At 47.2% G+C, this 14,554-nt stretch overlaps 1 protein-coding gene across 3 annotated transcripts in view; it reads left to right on the forward strand.

Annotated features, from left to right (window-relative positions):
• Nucleotides 1–422: 422 nt before the first annotated feature.
• Nucleotides 423–14,554, forward strand: part of FYN (FYN proto-oncogene, Src family tyrosine kinase) — a 215,427-nt gene continuing 201,295 nt past the window's right edge. For 2 of the 3 annotated variants that reach the window (XM_065911317.1, XM_065911318.1), the window contains exon 1: nt 427–901. The gene's annotated coding sequence lies outside the window, so the exon portion shown is untranslated. Of the gene's footprint in view, nt 902–14,554 lie in introns of all 3 variants that reach the window. The other variant, XM_065911319.1, reaches the window with a different exon arrangement.

Consider the following 14,554-nt stretch of genomic DNA (forward strand, 5'->3'; position numbering starts at 1 on the left):
TCCTCCCACCTTCAAATGAAAAGACAACGAAAAGGAAAGACAGCCCTTTCTCAAGGCAGGTTCCCATGGTTTTGAGGGAATGGCAGATGCCTTTCTGCAGTAGCGGCTGCAACCTTCTCCAAAGCAGAAACTGCAGCTCACACTCTCCTCTTCTTTCCTTACCTTAACCCACTACCTCAAGTCCACGTAAACCTTAAAAAACACACACGTAGAACTCTTCCAATCTAGCATCCCCTCACACCCTTAACACCGCACGCACGCCAGGATGCCCAATGCCACGGGAACGCTCTGCCCACTCGGTGGCCCCACCCATCGCCGCCCCGCCTCCGCTCCAACCACCAATGGTCGCCGCCCGCTGCTCCCGAGGGGCTCGTTGATAGGACAGCGGAGCCTGCCACTCTCGCGGGGCCTCCCGCCCTCTCTCACTCCCCGCTGGGACTGGAGGGGCTGGAGCATCAGCGCGAGTAGCTCGGAGCAGCCGCGGCAGCGGCGGCGCGTCGTTGCAGTTGCGCCATCTGTCAGAAGCGGAGCCGGCGGGGAGGGGGCTGCCGCGGGAGAGGAGGAGGGGTCGCCGCGAGCCGAAGGCCGCCGAGACCCGCCCGCCGATCGGCCGCGGGAGCAGAGGAGAGGCTGCCCTCGGAGCCGCGCGTCCATCACCGCCCGGGCGCGCGGCGCTTCACCCCGCGCACCGAGGGCTCCCCAGGCGCACACAAAGCCGCCGCCCGCGCCTGGGAGGGATCCGGTCGCCGGGCCGGGGACACCCGGCGCCGCCCGCTGGGCACTCTCCGAAGGCCCACCGGCTCCCGGGCCCGCCGAGCAACCACCGGAGCCGCTTCGGCCGCGCCGGAGGAGGCGGGGAGTGGACCATGTGAATGGGCTCCGGAGCCTGAGCGCAGCGCAGGTAAGCGGCCGGGGATGCGCCGCGGGGCCGCGGGGATGCTGCGGAGATGCGGGCCGCGGGCGCCCAGCGCAGCGCCGCCCCCGCCGCGGGGCCCGGCGCTGCAGTCTCTTGGCCATCGCCGCCTCTGGGGCTCCCCGCGGGGCTGCCGGGGAGTTGGCCTCGCTTGGAGTCTTCCTGTGGTCGCTCCGGAGGACACCTCTGCGGGCTGCAGCCCCGAGGTAGCCCAGGGCTGGGGGGTCTATTTCCTCAGGGTGTGAATAGGAATTGGCTTGGGGGGGTGGCTAGGCTGGCCCTGACTCCGCCTCCGCCCTCTTTTCGGGGCCCCCCGCGGGGACCCGGGCTGTGTGTGTTGTTTTAATGTCAGGGATGATGTAATCACTTAATAATTGATGCCCCGTGCTGCTTCCCTCCCCACCCCACTCCACCCCTGCCCCACTCCTCCACCTCTCGGCCTCCTCCTCCTGTGGCCGTCGCCTTCCCCATCGCATCCTCCAGCTTATTTCTGGCACCTCCCTTGCACTTCCCCCATCCTCCCCTCCACTCTTCCTGTGCCACCACCCACCCTTCCCCAGTCCCCCGTGCCGGAGCCTCAGCTCCTCTTCCTCTGACCCCTCCACCCCTCCAGCTCCCTCAGGGTCCTTTCTCCTTCCTTCTCCGCTCGCTGGATTTCCTCTCTACTTCCCTAGATCGATGACTGTTTTTGTTTGGTCGCCTCCCCTCTCTTATCTCTGCGGCCACAGGCGGAGGGGACTGAGCCAGAAAGAGGCCACCAAGCTTGGGCCCCGGCGGAGATTTGCTGGGACTAAGTGAGAAGAGGGATAATAAAATCACCCTTCTTGCCCCTCCTCCCACCAATAAATCACACAGACTCGCCCGGGGTGTGTGTGTGTGTGCGTGTGTGTGTGTGTGTGTGTGTGTGTGTGTGAGTGACACAAAGAGCCCTTTCAGTGCACAGAGAGGAGACGCACAAAGTGCCCAAGGATGGGCGCGATGCTTCTTGTTTCTTTTCCCTGGGGCTTCCCTTTTGCTCAGATAAAGCAGTTGATCGTCTCTCTGAGAGTCTTTCCTGCCACATTTACCAAAAAATAAAAGGCCCCAGATGCAGGGTGGCAGGTGCTGGCGTTTTGCTGTATTCACGGACCGGTAGTGTTGACTGGCGGCTGCAGTACTTCTTAGATTTAAGGGGGAATTGATCTCAGCTGTCTGAAGAGTTGCTTTACTCTCAGGGTAGCACCCTCCCCTGCCCAGTTTTAACTCCCTTTCATGGTAGGGGATAGGATACATGGGTGTGGGAGAGGAAGAATTTTGTTTCCCAAAGAGAGTTATATTGATGTTTGCTAGGAGTGAGGCAGCCTAACTTGCTTCTCTCAAGTCTAAGGAGGACTGAAGTCTTTTGAAATGAAGCCTTGTCCGCCCCGTGATTGTTGTTTCACCCTTGTATTTAAACAAGCTCCTGGGGACATTGCTAACACAGCATTAAGTTGGTATTTGGAAGACCACTGGGCACTGTGTCTCTCTTCCCTGCTTCAGGGTAGCCTTCAGACGCCCACATCCTTCCTCTCACCACCAAGCCACTGCCATACTTTCCACGCATTGTGCTCTTTCTCCCAAGTCCCTGCCCCTCTGCCCCTCGGGTCCTGTGCTTTCAGACGGAGGGACTGTCAGATTTTTGGAGGAAGTGGTTTTGTTAACTGTCTCAGGTGTTGGAGGCACTTAGCTATGAGCGAAGGATGTAGAGAATCTTTTGCCTGATCTCTTAAACCATCTGCTTGATGTTCCTCTTGAAAAGGAAACGTAAATGTAAATCTGGGGGCTTAATGTTCCATTCTGTAAGCCAGTGACTGTTACATGCTTCATCAATAATGTCAAAACTTAGGTCGAACCCATTGATTCCTAAGAGCATGGCTCTTTGACTGTTACAAGTAATAGAACCGTCCCAAGTTCTTCAAGAATTTTATTAGAGAAGAATTGTTATGGTTCATTAAACATTTACTTCTGCACTTTCTAAGGACATGCATCTTGGAACTTTTTATATTTGAAAAAAAGCAAAAGGGTTATTGAAGGTAGTGTTAAAAACAAAACAAAGCGTTGTTTGATGCCAAACCCAGGAAAGAAAGTCAGTGCACAAGAAGCTCGCACTCTGTTGAATGAGTTCAAGAGAGTGATGAGGTTGAATGTGAACAAATGCATGTTCTGCTTTCTGTACTTTTATTCTCTGCTTTCTCCTGGGTCTGGAATCTCCTAACCCTATCTGATTTGCTTGGGTTCTGTTCAACCTAAGGCCCAGCTCAAAAGTCTTCTACTCTGGGATGCTTTCTCCTCCTTTCCCCTTCAAGCAAATCACCATGCCTCCAATTTTGTTTTCACACTTCAGCAGCTGGCATTATGGTTGGCACGTGTCTATTTCCATCATTAGTTTATCAACACATTGAAAGAAGGAACCTGGTCTTGTTTCAACAAATGTGTTAGGTCTTTGGTATGTGCTAAGCACCTGGCTTAATTAGCCTAATATTAGCAGCTATAACAAATAGGCCTGCAAAAATATAATGACTCAAAAGTAATAGATGTTTATTATTCCTCATGTAATAGTTCAAAATGGGTATTTCTGATCAGTGGGTGACTTTCCTCCATGCAGTGATTCTGGGCTCCAAATTCCACCATGCCTTGGTGCTCCACTGTAATCTGCTTTCAGCTGGCAGAAGCACAAAAGAGAGAGCAGAGGGGATGCACCCACTTTTTAATTGCCTTGGCCTGGAAATGACACCCATCACTTCTGCTTATATCCTTTACTTGAGGGCTAGTTAAATGGTCACATTAAACTTGCAAGGGATCCTGGGAAATAGTTATCATATGACCAGAAAAAAAGTCAAGAAGATACATATTTGGGGCCAGCAACTTTGCTATATGCCACAACTCAGGTGGTGTGAGTGGGAAAGAATCTGCCTGCCATTGCAGAAGACGCAAGAGATTGAACCTGGTTTCAAACCCTGGGTCGGGAAGATCCCCTGGAGAAGGAAATGGCAACCCACTCCAGTATTCTTGCCAGGAAAATTCCTCGAACAGAGGAGCCTGGTGGGCTACAGTCCAAGGGTCACAAAAAGTCAAGAGCACGTACACACACAACTTTGCCATATGATGCTACTCAACAAAGCACAGTCATTGCCTTCAAGGATTTGAAGAATCAAGAATTAAATGGAAACCTAGAGCCTTTACCCATTATTGCTTTCATTCTTTTGATTTTACAAGTTCAGACCTTCACATTTTAAACATGTTTCCAAAGACCTTGGTTTTTTGTCGATTCTAGTAGCCATTTCCCACCCAGTTATTCCCTGTAGTACAGTGATCTGATGGCTACGGTACTGACTTGGATGCGGCTCTCCAGTACCACCTTTGTCGGCCTAGATTGTTATCTGCTGATTTTATAGACTTCCCGAGTGGCCAGGAGAGTGTCTAGAAATCACAGTCCTACCTTTTCTAATTGGAAGAGGAAATGAAAGAGACTCTAGAGGAGAAATTTCTTGCCCCAGGCCATGTTCATGGGAAGGGAGCCTCATCTGCCCAGCTCTTCAGTCCTGACAGGGTCCCCTCCAACCCACAGATGTCTTGAGTGGGTGGGTGACTGTGAGCCCTGCGTCTTCCATGGGGTTAAGTGAGTTCCCGGAGCCAGGTGAATCACTAGTGTTTTGGATAGCCCCTGTTCTCCATAGGCCTCCCCAGGATCAGTTCTGCCCATACTAGTCATCAGACTTAGTAATGCACATACTTTTGCTATGTTGTGGTTTAGTCACTAAATTGTGTCCGACTCTTTGGGACCCCATGGACTGTAGCCCGCCAGGCTCCTCTCCATTGTATTTCCCAGGCAAGAATATTAGAGTGGGTTGCTATTTCCTTCTCCAGTTTTTTTTCCCCTTGTGTGTATGCTATAAACAGTTCATTATATTCATCAGTTCTGTAGACGTTAGCCCGATATCTTATTGTGTGCAAGGCACTGGAAGATAGGATTGTGAAAATGAATACTTCTGCTGTCCTTGTTGTTTAGGAACTTAGTCTGCTAGAGGAGATAAAAATAATACATAATAGCTAGTTTTATTGAGCATTTACTATATGCCAAGCACTGTTTAAGCTCTTATCTTAATAATGGTATGAACAGCTGAAACTAATATAATATCATAAATCAACTTTTGCTGTTGTTGTTTAGTCGCTAAGTTGTGTCCAGCTGTCTTTCGACCCCTTGGACTGTAGCTTGCCAGGCTCCTCTGTCCATGAGATTTTCCAGGCAAGAATACTGGAGCAGGTTGCTATTTCCTACTCCAGGGGATCTTCCCAAACCAGGAGTGAACCTGTGTCTCCTGCTTTGGCAGGCAGATTCTTTATCACTGAGCCACCTGGAAGCCTAACTATACTTCAGGGTTGTTGTTTTTTTATTTAAGAAAAAAAAAAATAATGATATGAAGTAGTTTTGCTTATGATCTCCATTTTACATATGGAAAGTTAAGTAAAGGAGGTTAAATAACTGACTCAAGATCATACACAGCTGGTAAGCAGTAGAGTCAGGATTCAGGTCCAGTTAGTCTGGTCTCAAAGCCTTTGCCCTTAGCCACGAGGCAATATGCAAGATAATACATATGGACATAATGATGACATTGATTGAAATGTGTTACATGCCATAAAGGAGGGTGGCATAAATACTTTGGAAATGGATTCTTTTGGTTGTTGGGAAACATAACTTTATGTTTAAATAAAAAATAAAATGTCGATTCCTATTGCCATTCTTCCCATTTTAGACCCTCGTGCTAACCTAGGAAATTAAAAAAAAAAATCTAAAAATGGGAAAGCAAAGCATGTTGACTCTGAAACTGCTTTTACTTAGCGTGACTCTCTTATTTTAGGATGGATCCTCTGTGGCCCACAGATAGGCCTGTAAGAGTTTGTGAATCGTCCTACATATTTACTGATGAAGCAACATTCATTCATTGTACCTACCATTTGCCAGACATTGAACTAGATGCCTCAGGGACAAAGAGTTGTAATCCTGCCTAAGAAACTGCCTGAGGAAGGCTCTGACCACAGTGATAACTGCCATGATTCTGGGTCTGCAAGGCAGCATGAACTCCACAGGGAGGTGGGAAATTGGGGTGGCCAGGCAGAGAAAGTCAGAGGAGGAACTGGCCATTTGAGTGTTGTGTGAAGGCCACTGACCTGGAAGGAGAAGCGAGGATGCAGGCGCACAGACTTTAGGAAAGTGAAAGTCAATCAGTCATGTCCGACTCTTTGCAACCCCAAGGAATTCTCCAGGCCAGAATACTGGAGTGGGTAGCCTTTCCCTTCTCCAGGGGATCTTCCCAAACCAGGGATCAAACTCAGGTCTCCCACATTGCAGGGAGATTCTTTACCAACTGAGCTATCAGGGAAGCCCGACTTTTTAGGTAACTGCAAGTAATTTAGGGTGGGTGGGGATGGTAGAGGGAGATGAGACTGGTGGAAAAATTGAGAGCGTTCTTAAAAGTACTTTGTCCAGAAATGCTGTTTAAGAGTTGCAAGTAGAGATGCCTCTTTGGTCTGATTTGTTTTATGAAGATCTGTTTGGCCACAGTGTGGGCTGTTAACCAGAGAGTGGTCAACATCTATGCTGCTAAGGTAGTTGTGGAAGCTCAGATGAGTCATAGATAGAGTGCTGCACAGAAGTGGGGATGGAACAAGAGAGACAGGATAAGAGAGGGTGAGACAGTACCTTGTGGGGCTGCAGAGAGGCAGCAGCGGGGTTCTTGAGAGTAGGTGGAGAAAGACCTGCAGACAAGCAGTGCAGTAAGAACAGGGAGCGGGTGTTTTAGTGATGACTTTTATCATGCACACTTTGGACTTTCAGGTCAAGGTATCTTGTAGGCAGTTGAATAGATGGGTCTGGATTGAGGAGTAGGATATAAATCAGATATAAATCTATTAGCATTTTACAAAATACTGGGAGCTGTGGATATGGACAGTATCAGTGAGGAAGAATGTGTTGAATGGAAGAACAAAGAAGGCTGAGAGCGAGCCGGGGGAGCAGAGGCCCCCAGGCCCTGGATAAGAGAGGTGCAGCCAGAGGATTGGGCCGGCTGAGGAGGGAGGGGGCCCTGATTCTCAGGAGGAGAGGGCTGTGTCCCGGAGGTTAAGCAGGATTGAGAATGAAAAGTGCAGTTGGGTTTTGTATCCAGCCAGAGCAGTGTGACCACAGAAATCTAAAACTCTGCTGCTCCCCAGACCAAGGTAGAAACATGTTAGCAAACCCCAGAGAACATAGAACAGTAAGGGACTTAGAGATCATGTAGTCCAGCTCGTCCATTTCACTTGTGAGGGAAAATGCGAACCCAGAGTGGCTGGCTGACTTGTCCAAGATGGCGAAGTCATCAGTTAAAGCCAGGCTTCAACCCTTTCAGCCCAGGTAAGGGGTGTGTGTAACCCCTTCCAGCTGGGCCCAGTTACCTAATCTATTTGTGCCTCCCTTTCTTCACCTTTAAAATGAGTTCCTAAAAAAAAAAAAAATGAGTTCCTACTTCAGAGGCTTGTTGGGAGGGGTCAATGAGTTGATCCATGTAAAGCACCAAGAATAGTATCCCACACATAGAAAAGCAATGTGTATGCAGGTGTTAATACATATATAGATGTATGTATCTATATATCTATACATACACATAACTCATGTACATCTAACTCATATGTCCCTTAGAGAAGGGATGAAAATGTATTGTGTACAGAAAAGGAGATTTTGAACATTTTAGAAAGAGTTGAGTGATTGTCAGTTCTGAGTCAAGAATTATTGGAAAACATAGGAAATTAGTTGAAATAGTATGATGGGAAAATGGCATTTTTAGTAAGTCTTCTTAAGAAATGCAAAGCCTTTCTATTGTTGAGAATAGAAAACATAAAAGTGCTTTGAAGTTAGCCCTATAAAAGAATGTCTTTGTTTTAGTCAGATAACCAGAATTTTACCCTATCTACAATGTGCGGGTGTGTCCCTTGAGTTTGACTGTAGAAGTCACCATGACTTTCCGAAGGTAGAATAAACTCCAGAGTAGAGAAAAAAACCCTGTGAGTTATGAATTTCATGCACGTGGTTCCTATGAAAAAAGGGTGATTTGGGTTATTTAGAGAAATATATATATATTTTTTTCAGTGATTCTAGTTGAGCAAATCTAATTTTTAGCTACTAAAACACATGAGAAACCTGAACAGTATTATCCAAATGGACTTGGGTGACATGGAGTTCAGACAGCTTCCGAGTAAGTGGCACTCTGGACTTGATTAGAACACAGTAATCCTGGAAGGGTATAAATTGAATGGATTTATGGTCTAATAAAAACGTGGGAAGAAAAGATAATGCTTACTGACTCATGAAACTTTAACAGCGTTTGTAAGACTCTGAGTTGTAATGTTTGGATGAGAGTGTTTTCCCATCCGTCTTGGCCTGCTTCCTGAATGACCCGCGTCATGCCTCGCTCAGGGCGTGAAACAGATTCAGGAGATCTCGGGTGCAGAGGTCGTCATTACTTGTTCTGCCCTGTCCCCCCGTGTCCTCAGGTAGCACCCATTGGTTTGAGCAAATGTGTATTGAGCACCCATGTAAGTTTGAGGGAGGGGAAAATAAGGTGTGGGAAAGTTTTAGCCCACTGCTAATTTCAATTCAGAAGGCCTTTTCTAAGAACTGTGTTTTTCTGATCTGTATTCCTATCTCTGTGGTAGTATAAAGAAGCACACAGCACCCCCCCCACCACTCACCCCTCCCTAAATACACCAGAATAATAATCATACTTGCCTTTATTATTGAATCCCAGAGGCCTGAAATGCTTTACATACAGTAATTTACTTAGTCATCACAACTAGACGAGGCGGGTATTACCCCCATTGATCAGATGGGAAGATTGAGGCTCAGAAAAGTAACTTGCCCATTGTCACACAGCTAATTATTAGAGAAGCCAGGTCTGTCTGGCTCCTAAACTCACACCTGCTTTTGCTCCAAAACTGTTCCTTGTTCCCTGTGTACTTTCAAACCTTTTTCAAAGCTTTTTCAAAGCTTTTGCCTTGCAGTTACTTCTGCATTAGATTTTGGGGGATAGGAAAAGTACCTTTGCCCTCAGGGAAGCCCCACTTCTTCTGATGACTTCATGAAGACTTACCTTCCGGGAAGCCCCTGTTGGTCCTACTTTGGGGCTCCGTGGTACTTGGTTACCAGCTCGTCTTCACCCTTGTCACAGCCTGACCTCTAAAGCAGAATGGGTCAGCTGGGTTGGATAGTAGGAAGATACTGGCCTTTTTTCCTGACTTGGGAGCTCTTTGGAAGTCAGACTGTTTTATTCATGGTTGACTTGCCAGCTCAACACCCAGCATGATTTCATGATGTACTGTTGTTCTTCCCATTTAACAGATAGGGAAACTGAGGCCTGGAGGTGTGGTGATTTGGTCAGGGTCACACAACTAGTAAGCAGAGCTGGACTCTGAACCCAGGCAGTCAGTCTGATCCAGAACCAACGCTCTTAATGCTCAATTTGTTCCATCTCTCCAACGAGCGCTCACCACCTCCTAGCCCAGTACTTCACAGCTCATACACATAAAGATAGGCCTTCTTCTTTCTTCCATCCACCCTGGCAGGGAGACAAACAGGAAACGTCAACCCAGGGCTTATCTCATGATAAGGAAAGGGCTTTGGGGCCGGAGTTGCATGACAGTTCTCTGAGGGTCTTAGAGAATGCGTAGTCCCAGGCCCAGTTCTGGCTCAGTAGGTATGGGGTGAGCAGGGTTAACGCTGACATTCTATATATGAGAACGGCCCTGAGGATGGAACCCATCAGGGAGGCAGCTTCTGAAAGATGAGGAACGAAGAAGCAGAGTGACTCTGAGCCACAGTGGTGGGAGCTGGCTGCTGAAGGGGTAGAAAATCATCCATCAGAGGCAGAGGGAAGTGAGCCCAGGGGAGGCTGGGGATCAGAAATCCGCCACAGAAAGATCTCTTACCTTGTGTTTTTAAGATTTCTAAGTACCTGCTCCTTTTGAATGTGCTGGTGGGATTTCATCTGATGCAGTCAAACACTTTCATTTTCTTCAGAGCTTCCATCTTTGAGGTACCCAAAAATAGTAGGCTTTTCATGGAGTTGTATAAGGATTCCATCTGCTTTATACTGAAAAGTAGGGCTTTAATGGAAAATTAAAAATGAGTCAGATCGCCTTTCCCACAACAAAGCTCAGGGCGCTTTTCCCAACCTTTTCTTCTTCTAATCCCCAGAAAAAGTTACTGAATCTATATTTCTGTGAAATTCCGCCCAATTTAAATTCTACTGAAAAGGCAAATAAACACCAGTGAGTTCCTTCATTGCCACACATTGTAGTATCTGTTTGGAAGCAATAACAATTTTAAATTTTGTCACGTGTAAAATTTGATTTTTATTTCAGTTTCAATTTTATTCCAGAAATCGTGTGATATGTTGCGTATGCACGCAAGGATATTTGAAAAACACTAATTTATGTTAAAGGTTTCTCTTGTTTGCTCTCAGAGTTTGGAGAGGTTCACCTTTTTCTTGTCTAGTTTATTGTCTGACCTCCTAGAAATATAAACAGCCCCTCATCATTTTCAGATACAGGGCCTGAGTTTGTCACACTCTGTCTTTCTGTATCTTTTATCACCGTTTCCTGCTTGAAAACACCAGTTCTGTGGCTTTCTTTGGTGAGCACCTTTGCCCGATTGATATTCTCTTGATATGTCCTTCACTCTTTCCTGTGGTTTGCAAATGATTCCAGCTGCTTCATCCTGTGCTTTCTAGTTGAGGAGGTGTTCCTGATGTGAGGAATCCAAGGAGCAGAGAATTTCTGTGACTTGCCCACAGTCAGTACATCCAGTTCCTCCTTTAGTTTAGACTAGAGTCCAGGTCTCGCGGAAATCTGTATATGTGGGTCCCATCTTCTCAGTAGACCATGGCCTGGTACCATGGGGTTTTTTGGTCCCCCTGTAGCTTGTAGCAGAGTTATTCATAGTGTAGATGCTCAGCAGGTGTCTATTCAGATAGACTCTGGGGGCAGGGCCCTGGAATCTGTAGCTAGTTTCCTGGCCATCTGCTGGCATCTTCTTGGACATTGAGCTTCTGTAGTCTCTGATGGCATCAGGTTCTCTCTCTGTGGATCCATGTGACTTAGGTTTGGGACTGTGCTATACTGTTTTAGGACCCACCATTGTCTTCTGAGAACGGTGTGTGTTTAAAGCTCTTTTGTCTGTAATCTTTAGCTTTTTGTTAAAAATTTAGTGCGGTCAGCAAAACAGTTCCTTCCTTGCCCCCTGTCATCAGGTTTTCATCAACAGGATTTTCACTAAAAAAAAAAAAAATAGGATGTTACCAGCCAGTGCCCAGTGACATCCAAGACCAGGGAAAAGTGCAGAATGTTTCAAAATCTGGAGGAAACTGGAAAAATATGACAGTGGATGATGGAAGAGGAAAGAGTGGCAGGATGAACTACAGGGCTGGGCCTGAGAGTCTGTGGGGCCCAGGGAAGGCGGGGAGGTAGGCTCACTACTGTGCCCCTGCCCACAGGAAACCTGGGCTTCTCGGAGCTGCACTGGCCAAGGTTCCTCGGCTGCGTGAAAGCCACGATGGCTACGTGGGTGCCATCTCCCCATGCATTAATTCTGTTCGCTTGGCATAGCTGAAGAATCTCTTTAGCTGGGAAGGAGGGTTCCATCTTGGGCTTTAGGTCCTACAGAGTAATGATTTAACACTGCATCCCAACCACAGCCTCTGTATATCCTTCAAAAGAGTGATTGACAGTAAGTCTTACAAAATGTTTTCCGTGGTTGCGGGGAGCGATTGCTTGAGTCATTTCTGTAACATAAGACACAACAGCACAACAGGGATGTTTGTCAGCCCCGCATTAAGAGTCTTCTCAGCTCCTTGTGAAAAGCACTCTGTGATTCCTCATTAATGGCCTCCCCTGCCTAGCCCTCACCTGGATGCCACCTTTAATGTATCCGAGGCAGAGCCTTGAAAACACATTCTGTGTATATGGACCACTGCTGCAGCAAAGAGGGGAAGGGGCGGACCTCATGCTTCACTGTTGTTTGAAATGCCGTTATGGTCTTTGGAAAGAGGTAGTGAACTTTTTTCCCTTTCTTCGCCATGCGCTGTCTGTGATTTCAGAGCTTTTCCTGCCCGCCTCTCCACCGCCACAACCACCACCTTAAATGTCAGAGATCACACACCACTAACAAAATGCACTTTCCCCTTGGCGAGCCTGTAATGTCACCACTTCATGTGTTTATCCAGTTTGTTCATGTTTAGTCACTCTGGTACATGGCAGTGTCAATATTGTCTATTTTCAGTAGCAAGCTTCTAGAAGGCTGGAAGCATACCTCATTTAATTTGTGCCATGAAACACTACACAGAACTGTGCATTTATTAAGTGCTTGTTGATTTTGAGTCTATGCTTCAAGTCTGGTAGGTCTTACAAGTGTTCTCAGTACTTCTGGAATGAGATGCATCTTGAGTAAATTTTCTTCTTGCAGATAACACATCACATCCAATGCATCCGTAGATCCTCAGTGTCCTGTGTTAGAATCCAGATTTTGGTTGCACGTAATGCTTTAGGTTCCATCTTTTATTTTACCCTCTTGGGTAAAGATGCAATGATCCCAGCTTCTAATTCTGTTAGCAGGTTAGGGCCAAGGCACAGATAGTATGCCATACTACACCCTTCTTTTCATGGAAGTGTGGTTGACCGTATAATTCTCAGTACTACTTATGGTTATTATTTCAACAGATTCTTGATTTCAAACTGCTGAGAGTTGGAGGTAGTTCTCTAGGGGGCTGAGAACTGCTCAGTGAAGGCTGATGAGGTGTGATTTATGAACCTGCAAGGACTACAGTGTCAGGAGAAGAACCCACATACCTCTGTGGGTGTCCGTAGCTCCTGGGAGGTTGTGGTCACTTTACGCATGCCTATGTGCTTAGCTGCTTTGGTTGTGTCCGACTCTTTGTGACCCCATGGACTGTAGCCCGCCAGGCTTCTCTGTCCATGAGATTCTCCAGGCAAGAATACTGGAGTGGCTTGTCAATCCCTCCTCCAGGGGACCTTCCTGACCCAGGGATCGAACCTGTGTCTCCTGTATCTCCTGCGTTGCAGGTGGATCTTTACTGCTGAGCCACCAGGGAACTGTGGTGTTGGAAAAGACTCTTGAGAGTCCCTTGGACTGCAAAGAGATCAAACCAGCCAGTCCTAAAGGAAATCAATCCTAAATATTCATCGGAAGGACTGATGCTGAAGCTGAAGCTCCAGTACTTTGCAAAGACCCAACTCATTAGAAAAGATTCTGATACTGGGAAAGATTGAAGGCAAGAGGAGAAGGGGATGACAGAGGACAGGATGGTTGGATGGCATCACTGACTTAATGGACATAAGTTTGAACAAGCTCCAGGAGGTGGTGAAGGACAGGGAAGCCTGGCGCGCTGCAGTCCATGGGGTCGCAGAGGGTCGAACACGAGTGAGTGACTGAACACCAGCTGGGACCCCCCACCCCCGGTCAGTTTAGACCTGAGTGTAATGTAGGGAGGATTGGTGCTTAGAAAACTGCAGCCCCAAATACTCTCTGATGGGACCTCAGCCCACCTATACCATAGGGAGAGGAGTCCAGTGTAGCAAAGTATTACAAGTGCCCCATTTACAGTGGCCCAAGGAGAGGCCCAGTGCCCTCCCTTGATCTCACATCCCTGCTTGTGACAGAGGTCATTTCCAGGGGTGAAAGGCCCCAGCCTCCACCCCATAGCAAGGCTCCCATGCGCCTGAGATAGAGAACGGCCACTGTGGGAGGAACCTTGCTTGTGCTCCCCTGAGCCAGAACATGCAGAAATGATCCACTCAAGAGGACCATTAAGCAGAGAAGGATTCCTTGTATTAATTTCCTGTGGCTGCCATAACAAATGACCATGTGCCAGGTGACTTAAAACAGTAGAACCTTTCCTCTCACAGTTCTGGGGGCCAGAGGTCTTGAAATTAAGGTGTCAGAAGGGTTGGTTCTTTATGGATACTCCGAGGAAGACTCTGAGTCCCACGCCTCTTTCCTAGCTTCCCGTGGCTGCCAGCAACCCTTGACTTTCTTTGGCTTGTAGACCCATTAGTACACTTTTTACCCTCATCTTCACATAGCTTCTCCTCTCTGTGTCTTTATGTGGACTTTTCTTGTAAATAGGACACTTATCCCTGGTTTAGGTTCCACCCTAATCCAGGACGATCTCATCTAGAGATCCTTACCTTAATTACATCTCAAAGACCCTTTTCCCATAGAAGGTCATGTTCCCAGGATTCAGGTGGACATATTTTGGAGGCCACCATTCAACCCACCATAGCCCTCAAAGGGACAATTATTAGCAGTAACCTGGGAGGAGAAAGAAAGATAAGAAAGGTATTGCAAGTGTGAATGCCTGCAAAAGAATAGGCACAGTATTCTTTACGTGTGTGATTTTAAACTATTGCTGTAAGATGGGTGAAACTAACAGTGAAATTTTTTATGTGAAAAGAAGTTCAAAAGCATGGAGTGTCCTGAAAAACTTTTCAGTAAAATTGAAGGCTTGAGCCATCATCTGAGGGTGGAAGATTTGGAGATGGAAGGGAGACTTGGAGAAAACAGGAAAAAAACCAAAC

This window comes from Muntiacus reevesi, chromosome 19, assembly GCF_963930625.1.
Source record: "Muntiacus reevesi chromosome 19, mMunRee1.1, whole genome shotgun sequence".
Lineage (NCBI taxonomy): Eukaryota > Metazoa > Chordata > Mammalia > Artiodactyla > Cervidae > Muntiacus > Muntiacus reevesi.